Raw genomic sequence first — 15320 nt, 5'->3', positions numbered from 1 at the left:
TCAACAAAACTTACGTAAATGAGAACCTACACGCTCAAAAGGGAACATGTGGGGATAATAGAAAGGGAAACCAAAAGGGCAAAGTGGAATACCAATAGCGAAGGGCTACTGGAACACCATAGAATGACCTAAATTTCCTTAGGAACGAAGACACCAGACGAAATAAAGATACCCTCAACCTTCTCCTAGTTGCAAGAGCTATCCATGATGCAAATTTCTGGATGAAATTCTCTTTAACTTAGGGATGATGTGACAAACCGAAAGATTTGGATCAAGCAAGATCTAAATTGTAACCCTAATACAATAAAACCTTGCAAGCCTAAAGGGCATTGATTTATAAGCTATCATATATATATATATATATATATATATATATATATATATATATATATATATATATATATATATGGTATAACACTCTACTATGGCTGAAAACATCTTGTGGGGACAAGTTAGGATCGAAATCAAACGCAAAACAAGGTACCCATGACCGAAATCAACACCATAGGACACCCCCTTGACCGAAATCACAAGCTAGAAGTAACACTAAGGCCGAAAACTCACGCCATTGGTCCATTAACGTAGAAAACCATAAGGGTGAGTCCATTAAGATTGAAATCACAATAGTGGGAGGAATAGGACCGAAATTACAAGGGAAATGAAGTGATTTCGGTCATACTAAAGTATTTTAAGGAGGTTTGCAGTGTAGGATGATGATAAGACAAGAAAATTTGACTTTAGGATTTGAAAACTCACCCATACATAGTGAACTCACAATAACCCACGTATTATCCATCAAATATCAATGTTTTAACCTCCATACTTCCAAGTAAATGTATTATTGAAGGGTCTAGTTAGTGGTTTGGTCTAGGCTTTCATTGTAATAAGTTCTTTTGAGTCTTTATGAGGTTTTGGTTGGTTATTTGTGAGTTTACAGCCAAGTGGTGAGTTTACAACCATAAGCTATTTAAGGCCGTAAACCCAGTGCCCGGCCCAAGTCCACTATATATAGGGGTTATGTAGGTCATTAATAGTTGTTGATGCTAGAAGAGTTCACGGTTTAGAGAGCAAGTTGTACCAAACGTTTTATGAAATATAAGCGTGTGCAAGCTAGTTTTAATTATGTTTTTACTCCTATTCTTGTTTAAATCAATTGTGTCTTTGTTTGATCACTAGTAAGATTCGTTTGAGGACCTTACAATTGGTATCAGAGAAAAACCAATGTCAAATCATCTTGCAATCGAGTTTACGGTTATATTCATCACTATTAGGATCGGTATTGGTGTTTCTACTACAAAAGGGGATTGAATCGACGGCAGAAACGCGTTTTTATGACCTTCTAAAAGTTTACTGCCAAGAGTGTATGACAGCAAACCTAGTTTACGGCTGCAAGCTCAAGAACCTTCTCGGGCCTTAAAATCAGTTCTTAGACCGTAAATCAAGCATCTTCAATAACCGCAAGCTTAGCTTCAAAAACCGTAATTAGACACCGTAATCATTCGGACCGCAAAATCTCGATCGTAAACCGAGTTTACGACCATAATCCCCTCTTTGACCGTAAACTCTTGTGTTGACCAAAACTCAATGTTTTTATCCTTAAAAATAAAATATGTGTTTTAAAACTTCATAATCAATGGATTCACAAAGTCAAACACACCACCATGAGCTGGACACTGTCATGGACACAACTACTCGCATCCGATACTCCTGTCTGCGGATGGTTTTCCTAAATGGAAATATCGGATCGAAAAGTATATTAAAATGAAAGACTTCAATATCTGGAGAAGCATCATTAAGGGTCTAATCCAAGTTACCACCACTGTTGCAAGAAAATTTACTGATAAAGTTGTTGAGAAATACACAAATGAAGATTTTGAGAAGGTTGAGGAGCATGAATGGGCTTTGGCCACTATAACCATGGTCCTGTCTCCGGATATAGCTTAAGGTTTTAGGGAGTTTACTTTAGCAAAGACTTTGTGGGAAGCCCTAATTGAGGTATATGAAGGGAATTAAGACATGAAGGAGAGTCCCCAGGGCATGCTGCACCAAAAATTCATCATGTTTAATTACATTCTTGTGAAACCCTAGAGGCACAGCTACAACGATTCACAACTCTTACCACTGAGATGAGTATAGATGGGATCTTCTTGAAAAAGTATAAAATAAACAAGAAGCTACTGAATGGTCTTCCAAAGTCATGGGACATGAATGTAGCTGTTATTAAGAAAATCAAGGATCCGAATCATATAACTATCGCTGAAACAATAGCGATCATCAAGATTTGGGATATTGATGATACATGTGAACTCATATTCAACTGCAAATCTTGGGATCTCCTCCAACAATGCTCTTTCATCTCTCACCTTTCCTTCTCCAAATCAACCTTTTGCTGCTCAACAAGCTCAAACTCAATCACCAATTTCATTTCCTGCTATATCATCCGTACCTTTATCTCAGAACTAATCGTCTGTTGCTCCATAAATTGCACCTTACTCAAATGTGTCTTCCTCCTCAAATTCTAAGGAGAGTGATGAAAATTTAGCCATCGCCACAAGACTTGTTAATTGATATCATGTTCTTGTTGTTGGAGATGTTCCACCACAACTGTCATTTGGTGATTTGGATCAGATCCATCTAGATGATGTGGAAGAAATGGATATTACATGGCAAATTACCGTGGCACTATTCTGGGCAAAGCAGTTTGCTAAAAGATAGGAAAGAATAATTGGGGGATGAGCGCTGATAAAAAGGTGGGGTTCAGCAAAGGGAAGTTGAGGTGCTTTAACTGTTACGAGCCGGGTCACTTTGCTCGTGATTGCCCTAAGCCGGATAGAAGATTGAACAATGAAAGGATGATGGTCACGGTTGGAAACAATAAGGGAGGTGCTCAGGTCAACAATGAAATGGCTATGGTTGCTAAGTCTTTTAACTGGGAGGACCGGATTCATGTCTTGAATATATCAAGACCTAAAAATACTCATTTGGCCCAAGTTGGTGATGAAGCTTCCGCAGACAGTGTTGCAGCTGAAGATAAAATGATGGAGCTGCAGTTTGCACTGATGGTCTCTTCTACTTTTGAGCCGAAGAAAAATGAGGTAAGTCTGCCTTCCTGTTCTCAGGCTTGTGTTGATTATGTTAATATTCTTCGTGATGAAATATATTCTTTACATAGAGAAGTAAAGGACCTTAGATATGAGGGCTATCAACTTAGAAAAGGAAAAAAAAACCCTTAAAAGCCCAATTAGAGACGAAAAAAGGATTTTAGGAAACTTCAAGAGTACTACAGTAATAATGCGAAAACTATGACTATAATAAGAGATAGAATGTTGAGTTACTTAATCAGCTCGATACATTAAAATCCAAATTTGAAACTACTGATTTTGTTTTTAAGAAATTTGATGTGTCAATCAAAGTAGTTGTAAATATGATAGATCATTGTTTACAATTCAAAAATAACCAGCAGAAAGGTCTGGGATATGATGAAGTGCCACCTCCCTTTAATGATACATATCAGTATCAACCTTTGTCCAAGGAAGAGATTGCTAATGAACCATTAATCATTTATGGCAAGCATCTGGTTTTGTTTCGGTAGGATTTATTAATGTTGAAAGTACTAACATTTCTACTTCCCTTGAAGATCAATCCTTAGATCAGTCGAAGAACGAAGTTGAAGGATCTGTTTCTGATAACAAACCTGAGTCTGAACCTGAGGTTTTAGTTTCCAATAAAGAGTTTTTTGTTTCCGATGTTCAAAAAGACAATGTTTTTCATGATACCTCTGCATATGTTTCCTTTTATTTAAATTCTTTTGCAGTGTTTGATGAGTTGGTTGATGATTCTATTATTTGTGATGTTTCTAATGAAAATATACCAACTCCACAGGTCATTTTATCTAATGCACCCTCACTTATCTCACAACCTACTTCTTGTTCATGTTCATGTGGGAAAAGTAAGGGTGTTAGTAAAGAAAATAAAACTGAACAAAATTGTACAAATTCATATAATAAAAAACAGATATGTTTTAATTGTGGTGTCGGTGGTCATATAGCTAGAAATTGTCCAAATAGGATCTTTATACATTATATGTCACCAAGACGAGAGAACGAATCTTAAGGATGGTCTTTAATTAGAAAGTCCTCAAGAACTCGTTCTCAGAATGATGATTGGAAGGATGATCGAAGTAGAAAAGGGCAGCTTTTCAAAAGAATAAAAGGATTTTTCATGACAAAGTCACCAGCTGTTTGCCAAAATTGAACAAGGCTCTGCCAAGAACGGTTTTTGTCAAGGAGTAGTCCTGGGTCTTCAACCGCTTCTGGTAGAAAGCCCAGGTTCTCAATGCAAACAGATAAGGAACACATTTCAAAATCTCCAGTGACTGTTAGGAAACCAAATTATCAATGGATGCCCAAAATAACTTCCTATCAATAATCAGCATCCATGGAAAAGACTTCAAATATTGATAAATCTGAGAAAATGAAGGGTAAACCTGGGAAATTAATGACCTGGGTTACCAAATCTAATTAAGCCCGCTCATCTTGCAGGGACAGTTGTGGAGGAATGTCGTCAGACCTTGGTACGTCGACATCGGTTGCTCCCGGCATATGATAGAAGACATCTCCCAATTGAGCAACATTCAATCCTTTAATGGGGGGTACGTCTCTTTTGCAGGCGGAGAAGGTGGCAATATCACGCAGAGGGGAACCATTACTAATGGAGTGTTAAGTTTTGAGAATGTCAACTTTGCTCCCGAGTTGAAGCATAGCTTGTTGAGTGTGTCTCAAATATGTGACAAAGGCTATTCTACACACTTCACTGACAAGGTGTGTATGATTCTCAAGCCAGGCATTGTCATCCCTGAAGAATGGATTCTTATTAAATCTAAGAGGGATGGAAATGCTTACATTATCGATATGAGTAGCAACCTTCCTGAACAAGTCACTTGCCTTTTTTCAAAGGTCAAAGAACATAATGCAATGTTGTGGAACCGACGACTCGGTCATGCTAATGCTAAAAACTTGAATAGTCTTGCGAAGAATGAGATGGTCCGTTGTTTGCCTGTCAAAGACTTTATAACTTTTGAAAAGTGTGTGTCATGTGCACAAGGAAAACATCATAGAAAACCACACTCGCCGAAACAGGTTAACTCAATGAGTCAGGTACTCAAATTGCTGCATATGGATCTATTTGGACCAGTTAACATCCTCAACATTAACAGAAATTCATACTGTATGGTTATGATTGATGACTTCTCTCTTTTATGTGGGTTTCTTTCTATCCAACAAAGTTGGGGTTGTTAATCTAATAAAGAAATTCACTATGTTGATTGAGAACCAAACCAATAATCGGGTGAAGGCGCTACACACTAACAATGGGATAGAATTCAAAAACTCTGTTCATGATCATTTTTGCGTAGAAAGCGGGATCATGCATCAATATAGCTCTGCTCACACACCTCAACAAAATGGTGTTGCTGAAAGGAGAAATAGAATTTTAAAAGACGCTGCAAGGACAATGTTGTGTGACACCAAGTTACCCATTTCCTTTTGGGATGAAGCGATTAACACTGACTGCTACGTTTAAAATCGTGTATTTATCAACAAAGCTCAGATGAAGATTCCGTATGAGATTCTATATGGTTACAAGCCTTCTGTCAGTCATTTCCGCGTATTTAGCTGCCCTTGCACCCTTCTTCACCTGGAATCCAACCCAAAGTTTAACGCCAAAGCCGATGACTGTTATTTCGTAGGGTATGTTGCACGCACCGCATATAGGGTCTACAACAAGAAGACGAAGCCAATTGTGGAATCTTATGATGTGCGCTAGTTGGAAGAATATGAAGCGGATACTCGAGTGGGCCCGAATTGGTTATTTGATTACACATCTCTCTTCAAATCCATAAATGTGTCTTCGAATAGTTTGTCTTAATCTTCCTTTGACTCAAAGAGTGTGTCTGGAGATGAATATGAAGAAGTTGTATACAGATCCCCAAGGGTATCCTTTTCAACATCTGAGGGGAATCTTCTGCTACACCTGAAGGGGAGTCATCTGTTCCATTTGATAGACCAAAATCTTCATCTCAAAATGACACTCCTGATGCTGATGCTACACCTCTTACCCCTATTGAAAGAGAAGTCATGTCTAGAGATGCTTCCGTTGTGACTCCAACGTTTATGGAACTGCTCTTTCCTGAAGAAATTGCAGAAGAGTTTGTAGTAAATTCATCTAACATTGAACAATCAACAAATGATGGAGTTTTAAATATCCACAATCTTCTAGTTTTACCCAATGATATCAGCCAGGAGATATCCTCAAGAATTCAACGCGATCATCCGATCGAAAACGTCATTGGTAAGCTAGGAGACGGGGTTCAAACTAGAATTCAGAGTGGAGTTGTTAACACATGTCCCTATTCTTGCTTAATCTCCCAAATAGAGCCTAAGAACATTGAAATGGATTTAAATGAGCCCAGATTGGTAGATGCTATGCATGAAGAGCTGAATCAGTTTGAAAACCTCGGGGTTTGGAAATTGGTTGAGTTACCAAAGGGCAAAAGGTCTCTTGACACACGCTGGGTCTATCGAAACAAGCATGATGATTCAGGAGTTATAGTGCATAATAAAGCTAGATTGGTGGTTTGTGGGTTTAGACAAGTCGAGGGTCTTGACTACACTAAGGTTTATGCTCCAGTAACTCATTTGGATGCTATTCGTATCTTCCTTTCTTATGCTTCCTACATGAACTTCATTGTTTTCCAAATGGATGTTAAGGCAGTCTTCTTGTATAGCAAGGTGAAGGAAGAATTCTATGTTGATCAGCCCACTGGGTTCGTTAACTCGAAGTTTCCTAATCATGACTACAAGTTGGACAAGGCATTGTATGGGTTACATCAAGCTCCTCGCGCGTGGTATGCGACTCTCACAAAGCATTTGCTCGAGCATGGTTACTCTTGTGGTACTATTGATCAAACTTTATTCATCAAGCATGTGGATAATGATCAGATTCTAGTCCAGATCTACGTTGACGACATTATCTTCGGGTCGACCAGTCTGCAACTTGGAAAGGAGTTTGAAGGTGTCATGAAAAAGCGGTTTGAGATGAGTTAGTTGGGAGAAACGACCATGTTTATGGGGTTTCGGGTTAAACAAAATTTAGCAAGAATCATGATCAATCAAGCTAAGTATGTAGAGGATATTCTTGAGAAGTTTGGGTTTCAAGACACAAAACCTGCATCAACACCGATAGCCGAAAGACTCTTGCTGACTCCAGATACAAATGGCAAATCTGTAGATCAGAATCATTATAGATCGGTGATCGGATCGTTGATGTATCTTACTGCAAGCCGTCCAGACATCATGTTTGTAGTTTCTCAATGCGCACGTTATCAGGGTAATCCTAAACTCTCACATCTTATTGCTATCAAAAGAATTTTTCGGTATATCATAGGCAGTCCAAAATTGAGTCTTTGGTATCCGAAGAATTCCGAATTTCATTCATATGCTTTTGCTGATAGTAATTATGGAGGCTGTGAGCTTGACAAGAAATCTACTTCAGGAGGGTGTCAATACCTTTGTGACAGGCTAGTAGTGTGGCAGTGCAAGAAACAACACACTGTCTCAACCTCAGCAGCAGAAGTAGAATATGTTGTTGCATCTGCTTGTTGCTCCCAAGTTATCTGGATCCAACATCAGCTGTTGGATTACGGTTTGAATTATTTAGAAACCCCTATTCACTGTGATAATGAGGTTGCGATTCAAATTGCTAAAAATCCTGTCCAACATTCCAAAAGCAAGCACATTGATATCAAAATTCATTTTATCAGAGATTGTTATGAGCGTTCACTCATCTGGCTGGAGCAGGTTCCTACTGCTAATTATGTGGTGGATCTGTTCACCAAGCCTTTTAACAAAGCTCGATTCGATGTGCTTGTGGGATTTTTGAAAATGATTCGTTTTGAGGATTAATTTTATTTTCTATTTTTTATATTTTATTTTTTTTTACTTATTTTAAGTTATTTATTTCATTTTCTTAATTCTTATTTTCTAGTCGAATTTTGGCTAGGTTGGCTTAAATTTGCGCATTTTTATTTCATTCTCACCCATGCACAAATTCAGGGGGAGAAATAATCAAAAATCCAAAAGCAATAAAAAATTCAAAAAATTAAAAAAAAATTATGTTGCTAATTTTATTGTTTGTAGATGTTGTCACGGGAAGTGATATTACCAAGTGATAAAGGGCAATCTAAATCTGTGTAACGTATCAAAGCTGAAGTGTCTATGCTCAGTGTTCGATGCGCTCGTAGGCATGAAAATTTGAAATGGACTTGACTAGGTAGATTTGAACTTAAGGAAATTTTATAAAATTAACATAGTTAGATCCGTTCAGCCTGACAATACGACGCTCAGATAGGTTGATCAGGGAGATATACATGAGAATCTACTGGTCACATTAAAAGAACCCATATCTAGAACTGTGGATTAACTTTTCCTCGATGTGCGGATTTTATCCTTAATCCCAGTATTGACGGGGTGACTGGGAAATTCCGATAAATTAGGTCTTTAGAAAATTAGTTTCTTTCTCTCTGTCTGTTAGTCATATGTTGCATCCTCTACACGATCGAAAGATCCGATTTGGAATGTAACATATGCAACCCTATCTCTCTGCATCTTCTATCTATGCAATTCTTTCTACCTGTTAGCCATATATTGTCTCCTTTGTGTGACTTACAATCGGACCTGGTACACAGTATAAGCACCTTTCTTTTCTTCAATCCCTCTAAAACTTCAGTTAGTCATATGTTTCATCCTCTACGTGATTGGAAGAAATCCGACCTGGGTGTATAGCATATGCATTCTAAACCTATCTTCTCTCTTAATAATTGTCTGCTCACCGGGTGTAAGGAGTATTCTAGAAGTTCTTGATTGCTGGAGCATATCAGGAAGCAGGAAACATGTTCTAGTACAATTAAAATTGAACACTGATAGATTGTCTGTAGATCTCGTAGCTCAATTTAGGTGGACAACAATATCCCTGGTTGTCATCAGCTAAATGGTCCCTAAGAAATTTATCACTCTAAACGATGCAAGACTAATCGGGTTTCTGTTGAATTTTTCCCTCTAATTTTATTGTGAAGGATCTTCACACGGGGGAGGGGGTCCTTTGAAAGGGGAGAAAATTGAAGATGCTTACTATGCTAACTTCCCATCCACATTTCAACTCAATGCAACCACCAAAATCTCTCCATTCTCATGGCACACCAAATTAGATCATCCATCCATCAAAGTATTCAAGTCTATTGTATCAAACATAGGACTTAGTTTAATCAAATTTCTGATTCTTGTATGCATTTTCTTCTTGTTCAATAAAGAAAATTCATAAGGTAGCTTTTGGTCAAAATTCATTCGTTGCTACAAAACCACTTCATCTAATATATTCCAATGTCTGGGGTCCTTTTCAAACTTTCATTAAAATTTCACTTATTACATCTTTTTGTAGATTACTACTCAAAATGTATTTAACTCTATGATATGAAAAGGAAATCCGAGGTTGGTACATTGTTACCTCAATTGAAACTCCTTATTGAGAAATTCTTCCAAGCACTAATTGTGCCAATCTGCAATGACAATGGCGGTGAATACCAAGAGCTTCCATTATTTATACAAGCCCATGACATATCTCACTTAACCACCCCACCACATACTACTAAACAGAACGGTGTCAGCGAACAACGACATCAGGATGTGGTTGAGATGTCACTTTTTCTCCTTCACTATACTAAATCACCACTCACCTTTTGGTGTCATGCTTTTCAAACCGCCATCTATCTTATAACCAACCACTAAACTATGCCAAACTGAAATCTTTTGGTTTTCTTTCCTATCCATGTTCAAGGCCTTACACCAACTCCAAGCTATAACCATGATCAACCCTATGTCTTTCCAAGGTTAATCTACCTTAAAATCCTCTTACAAATTTTTTGACCCTACCACTCGCTACCTATACCAGTCTCATCATATTAAGTTTATTTTATCTCATCTTTATTTTCATTCCTCTTCCCCTATCTTACCCACTGCCCATGATTTTTTTTTCAATATCTCACCAACCACTCATGCATCAAAATCCTTTTCACCAATCGATTCATCAAAACTATTTTCATCTTAGCGACCCATACACCTCATGTTCTGCCACACCAAATACCATGTCTAGATTCACCATCCCACCCTCTTACCCCTACCTCTCAAGCCACCTAACCACTATCAGATACCTCTCATCACCCTATACAACCTTTTAATCCACATACCCCTCCATCCATATTGTAAACTCATATATCCAATCTTGTTTCAAATCCCACCAAGTCTTGTCCTTTCCTAACTGTCTCCATTTCTTAGATGATAATTCCATTTCTCCACCCACCTCCCCTCCACCATAACAAACTAGAAATTAAAAACCAAAATAGTTTAGTTCGTCTTTCATTAACTCCACAACACTTCATCTTATCCCTTCCACCATTAAACCAAACACCCACACTCAAGCTCTCAAAGATCCCAAATGACAACATGGCATTGATTAAGAGTTCAATGCCCTAATGTAAAATGGAACTTAGGAATTACTTCCAAAGGCTTCTTTCAATATAATTGGATGCAAATGGGTATTCCGAGTCAAATGGAATCCCAATGGTATTATTTCAAAATACAATGCTTATTGGGTTGTCAAGGGGTTCCTTCAACAATACAGGAAGGATTTTTTCGACACATTTAGTCCAGTAATGAGTCATTCTCTCTATTTCTCTCTCACTCATGGAACTCAACATAAAGAAGTCATCATGTCTCAACCACCCGGATTATATCATCCCCAATTCCCAAACTGCATATGCAAGATTAAAATGTTTCTATATGGTCTTAAACAAGCACTGAGAGCACGGTACATGGGACACACATCTTTTCTTCATAATTATGTTTTACGAAGTCACATGTTGATGCCTCTTAATCTATCTATAATCATGACAACATTTTACCTTTCTTTATGGCTTGTGTCGATGACATTGTACTTACATACAACAATACCAATTTTTTAAATCAATTCAATCATTTCTTAACCAAGAGGTTCCCCGTCAAAGACTTACGTCCCCTCCATCACCTCCTTAATATTGAAGTAATTCCTACCCAATAAGGTCTTTTCCAATCTATTATATAATTCTCAGATAAAATATGTTACCTTGGATTACCACATTATATGTGAAAAGGTATCACGGGTTTGTTATAAATACTTTATATCAACTCAGCAGATCAATTGGCAGACACACTCATGACTCCTTCATCCATCTTCACTCCAATATTGGAGTATCTGAGAGATCCTACTTATTGTGAAGTGTATTATGACTAATAGCACAATGGGTCAAACCATTTAAATTATTTTATTTATGGTTATTATTAACTTTAGATCCAATAATTTCTCTCTAGATAGCTCATTTAACTTCTCCTTTCCACTTTGATATAGCATAAAATCTTCTAGTCTTTATGAACTATTGACACAATTATGAAATAGATGCCAACCTTTTATTATTTTAAAGTAGAATGAGATCAACCTTGTAATATTATTGGTGTGTATTTGAATGTACTTTATCATAGTCACTGAAATCTTCATGAAAAACTTTCAAACAAATTACAACATATCAATGTTTAGAAAGTCTCACTAAAACTTCAAGGATTTATATTTTCTGAAATATCAAGTAGCTCGAATGAGCTATCATTGAACAGAATTGTCCAGTTCTGTTAACTCATAACTAATATTGCTTTGTAAAAAAAAATGTCCACTATGTAATGATATGATCTTGTCTAGGGGTGTTAATGAGTTGAGCTATTCAGGAGATACTCGGGATCGACTTGTTAAAAGCTCGACTCAAGATCAAATTAAACAAGCATGAGCCGAACCTGAACCTAAATATGAGGCTCGTTAATTAAACGAACTCGAGCCGAGCTTCGATCAGTGATCTTGCGAGCCTAAAACGAGCCTATATGTAATATATATCATTATTATTTATATATATTAAAATAAAAAAATATTTAAGGAATTAGTGATATAAGGTATTAGTAAACGAACTTTTTAACGAGTTTGAACCGAACCTATGCTTATTTAGGCATATCATACAAAAAAACAAGTTGATCTCATTCCCGAGCTGGGCTTGTATAATTTTTCACGAGCTCGAGACCCTCATAACTTAAACGAGCTCGAGCCGAGCCTGACCAGGGGTTTGGCTCGGCTCCTGTACGATCCTAATCTTGTGATATCAAAAAATGAAAAATACCACAATTCTACAACATTTTCTTTTAAATGACCCTAATATTTGGACAAAACTCGATCTTGTCATATCCAAAAACACGAAGAGAAAGCATGTGGAGGCTTGTTGTAATATGAAAAATAGAAAACTATAAGTTTGATAATAACATCCAATAAAAGAAAACATGCATTGACAAATAAACAAGATCAAAAGGATGAATCCACCTTCTTCTGATTCTATCCTTATAAAATTAAGAATGAATATTTCATGATTAAATGATTGAATGAAATTCGCTTATCATTCAGGTTGACTAATGGGTTATTTAATTCACTTATTCACAACGCAGTTCATGAATCATACCCGAGTGAAAAACGATCATAGAAGACTCTTTTCATCGCCTCAAAGTGTATATAAAGCCTCCATTAACACTTCCATAAACACACAAAAACCTAACAAATTCCAAGAAGAGCAAAAAACAAAAACAAAGCCATGGCTCCTTCGACTTCCCAAGTATATCATCACCTCCTCTTCTTCTTTCTGGTGTTCCTCTTCCAAGCCCAGCAATGCCCGGCGGCAGGTGGATCGTGGTCTGTTCTCCTCCCAAGCATCGGCATTTCAGCCATGCACGCACAGTTACTTCCCAATGATCGTGTTGTCATGTATGACCGCACCGATTTTGGAGTCTCCAATATCTCACTTCCAAACGGGGCATGTCGTCCTAACACAACGGATTGTTCTGCCCATTCAGTCGAGTATGATGTTGCATCAAACACCGTTCGTCCACTCATGGTGCTCAGCAATGTCTGGTGTTCCTCTGGAACATTAATGCCCGATGGAAGATTGGTCCAAACTGGTGGCTTTGATGATGGTTATCGTGTTGTCAGAATTTATAAATCGTGTGATTCATGCGACTGGCAAGAAATACGTAATGGCCTGAATCAACAAAGATGGTATGCGACCAATCATATATTGCCAGATGGCAGACAAATTATTATTGGTGGCCGCCGGGCATTTAGCTATGAGTTCTACCCCAAGATGTCAGCCACTGAGAACACGCCTAGTTTACCTTTTTTGGTTCAAACGAACGACCCTAACGTTGAGAATAACTTATACCCATTTGTATTTCTCTATCCTGATGGGAATCTTTTCATTTTCGCCAACAATCGTGCTATTTTATTCGACTATTCCAACAACCAAGTTATCAAGACTTACCCTACAATGCCCGATGGTCAACCAAGGAGTTATCCAAGTACCGGATCTGCAGTGCTTCTCCCTCTGCGCATAACAAAGGGAACAGTAAATGCGGTAGAAGTATTGGTTTGTGGGGGTGCACCAAAAGGAGCATTTGTTAATGCAAATAAAGGGATATTTGATGGAGCTTTGGATACATGCGGAAGGATCAAAATATCTGACCCTAACCCTCAATGGGTCATGGAGACCATGCCTTTGGCTCGAGTCATGGGTGACATGTTGTTGCTTCCCAATGGTCACGTTTTGATCATCAATGGTGCATCTGCTGGAGTTGCAGGTTGGGAACTTGGGAGGAACCCTGTTCTTAGCCCGGTGGTTTACCAACCTGATAAACAGGTCGGGTCTCGATTTGAAGTGCAGAATCCAAGCACCATACCAAGAGTTTACCATTCCACAGCGGTTTTACTAGCAGATGGACGAGTTCTTATTGGTGGAAGTAACCCCCACGACAAATATGAATTCGGAAACGTCCTTTATCCCACTGAGCTGAGTTTGGAGGCGTACTCTCCTTCTTATTTGGATTCAAACTCGTCCGATTTACGCCCCAATATAATCTTGCCTGTAAAAAACACTAAAATAGGGTACGGAAAACAATTAGTTATTGTGTTTACAGTTTCAGGCATTGTGGATCCAAGCTCCGTCTCAGTGGCAATGATGGCAGCTCCGTTCAACACACACTCCTTTTCCATGAATCAAAGATTGCTGGTGCTCGATGGTGGCGTGGCTGCCAAGATTTTGGGGAAGTCAAGATATCAAGTTGTAGTAACAACACCGCCCTCTGGTAATGTTGCTCCGGCAGGGAAGTATCTTTTATATGTAGTTCACAAAGAGATCCCAAGTCCTGGTATTTGGGTTCAAATGCAGTGACAAAATACAGCATAACAGTTATTGTTTTCTTTTGTTTCGTTCATCTTTAATTGTACACTCATTTGTCAACCGATTTTTATCATAATTATAGAGACCATGTTATTTTACTTAGTTTATCTATTTGTCTTTTTGGCTATGTGACTATTCTATTCGTTTCGATATTTTACTAAGTTTATCCATTTCTCTTTTTGTCTATATGACTATTCTATTCATTTCGAAAGTTTTCACATAACACTTGTGATGGTATTATGGATTAGTTCTAGATGCAGCACGTCAAATTAATATGTGTAATTGGATTAGGAGTTCTAGTGATGCCCTGCAAAAGTTGTAATTTTTGTTTTCCACGTCTAGCGTTCAACAACTTTCTCACCCAAAAACGCTCATGAAATTTGAAAAAACTATTTTTGAAACATATAACATAAGCTTTTCCAAAAATCTTGCTACAAATCGATGGTTCTTGTTGAGAGTAACTATTGTTTCAAGATTAACATTGAGAGATATTAGTGTTATCTTAATTATTAACTTAAATCAAAGGAACTTCGATGACACTCACGGAATACAACTTCTGAAAAACTGAAATCAAAGGAACATAATATTGAGTGTGCTTCGGTACGGGTGACCTATGTCAACGAGAGAGAGAGAGAGAGAGAGAGAGAGAGAGAGAGAGAGAGAGAGAGAGAGAGAGAGAGAGAGAGAGAGAGAGAGAGAGAGAGAGAGAGAGAGAGAGACTTTTAGGAACAATTACAAACACTTAAGTTGTATCTCACTTTTTCTCTCACAAAAAACTACAACTTACAATGATGGAAATATGTAACTATTTATAAGCAAGCGTGGGAAACCATAATTTTGATGGGCTAGACTTATCCATATTTAGCCCATAAATGGGATGCCCTAATTTTGTCTTGTCTCTTTACTATACCTGACACTT

The 15320-nt window shown here is 37.8% G+C and overlaps 1 pseudogene; it reads left to right on the top strand.

Moving 5' to 3' along the window:
* The first annotated feature begins 12731 nt into the window (after positions 1–12731).
* LOC145038972 (aldehyde oxidase GLOX pseudogene) lies at positions 12732–14571 on the top strand (annotated as a pseudogene).
* The last annotated feature ends 749 nt before the right edge of the window (positions 14572–15320 follow it).

This window comes from Lactuca saligna, chromosome 4 (assembly GCF_052625555.1).
Source record: "Lactuca saligna cultivar CGN05327 chromosome 4, ASM5262555v1, whole genome shotgun sequence".
Lineage (NCBI taxonomy): Eukaryota > Viridiplantae > Streptophyta > Magnoliopsida > Asterales > Asteraceae > Lactuca > Lactuca saligna.
The sequence above is the reverse complement of the archived record's forward strand: the minus strand, read 5'-3'. Positions and strand labels throughout refer to the sequence as shown.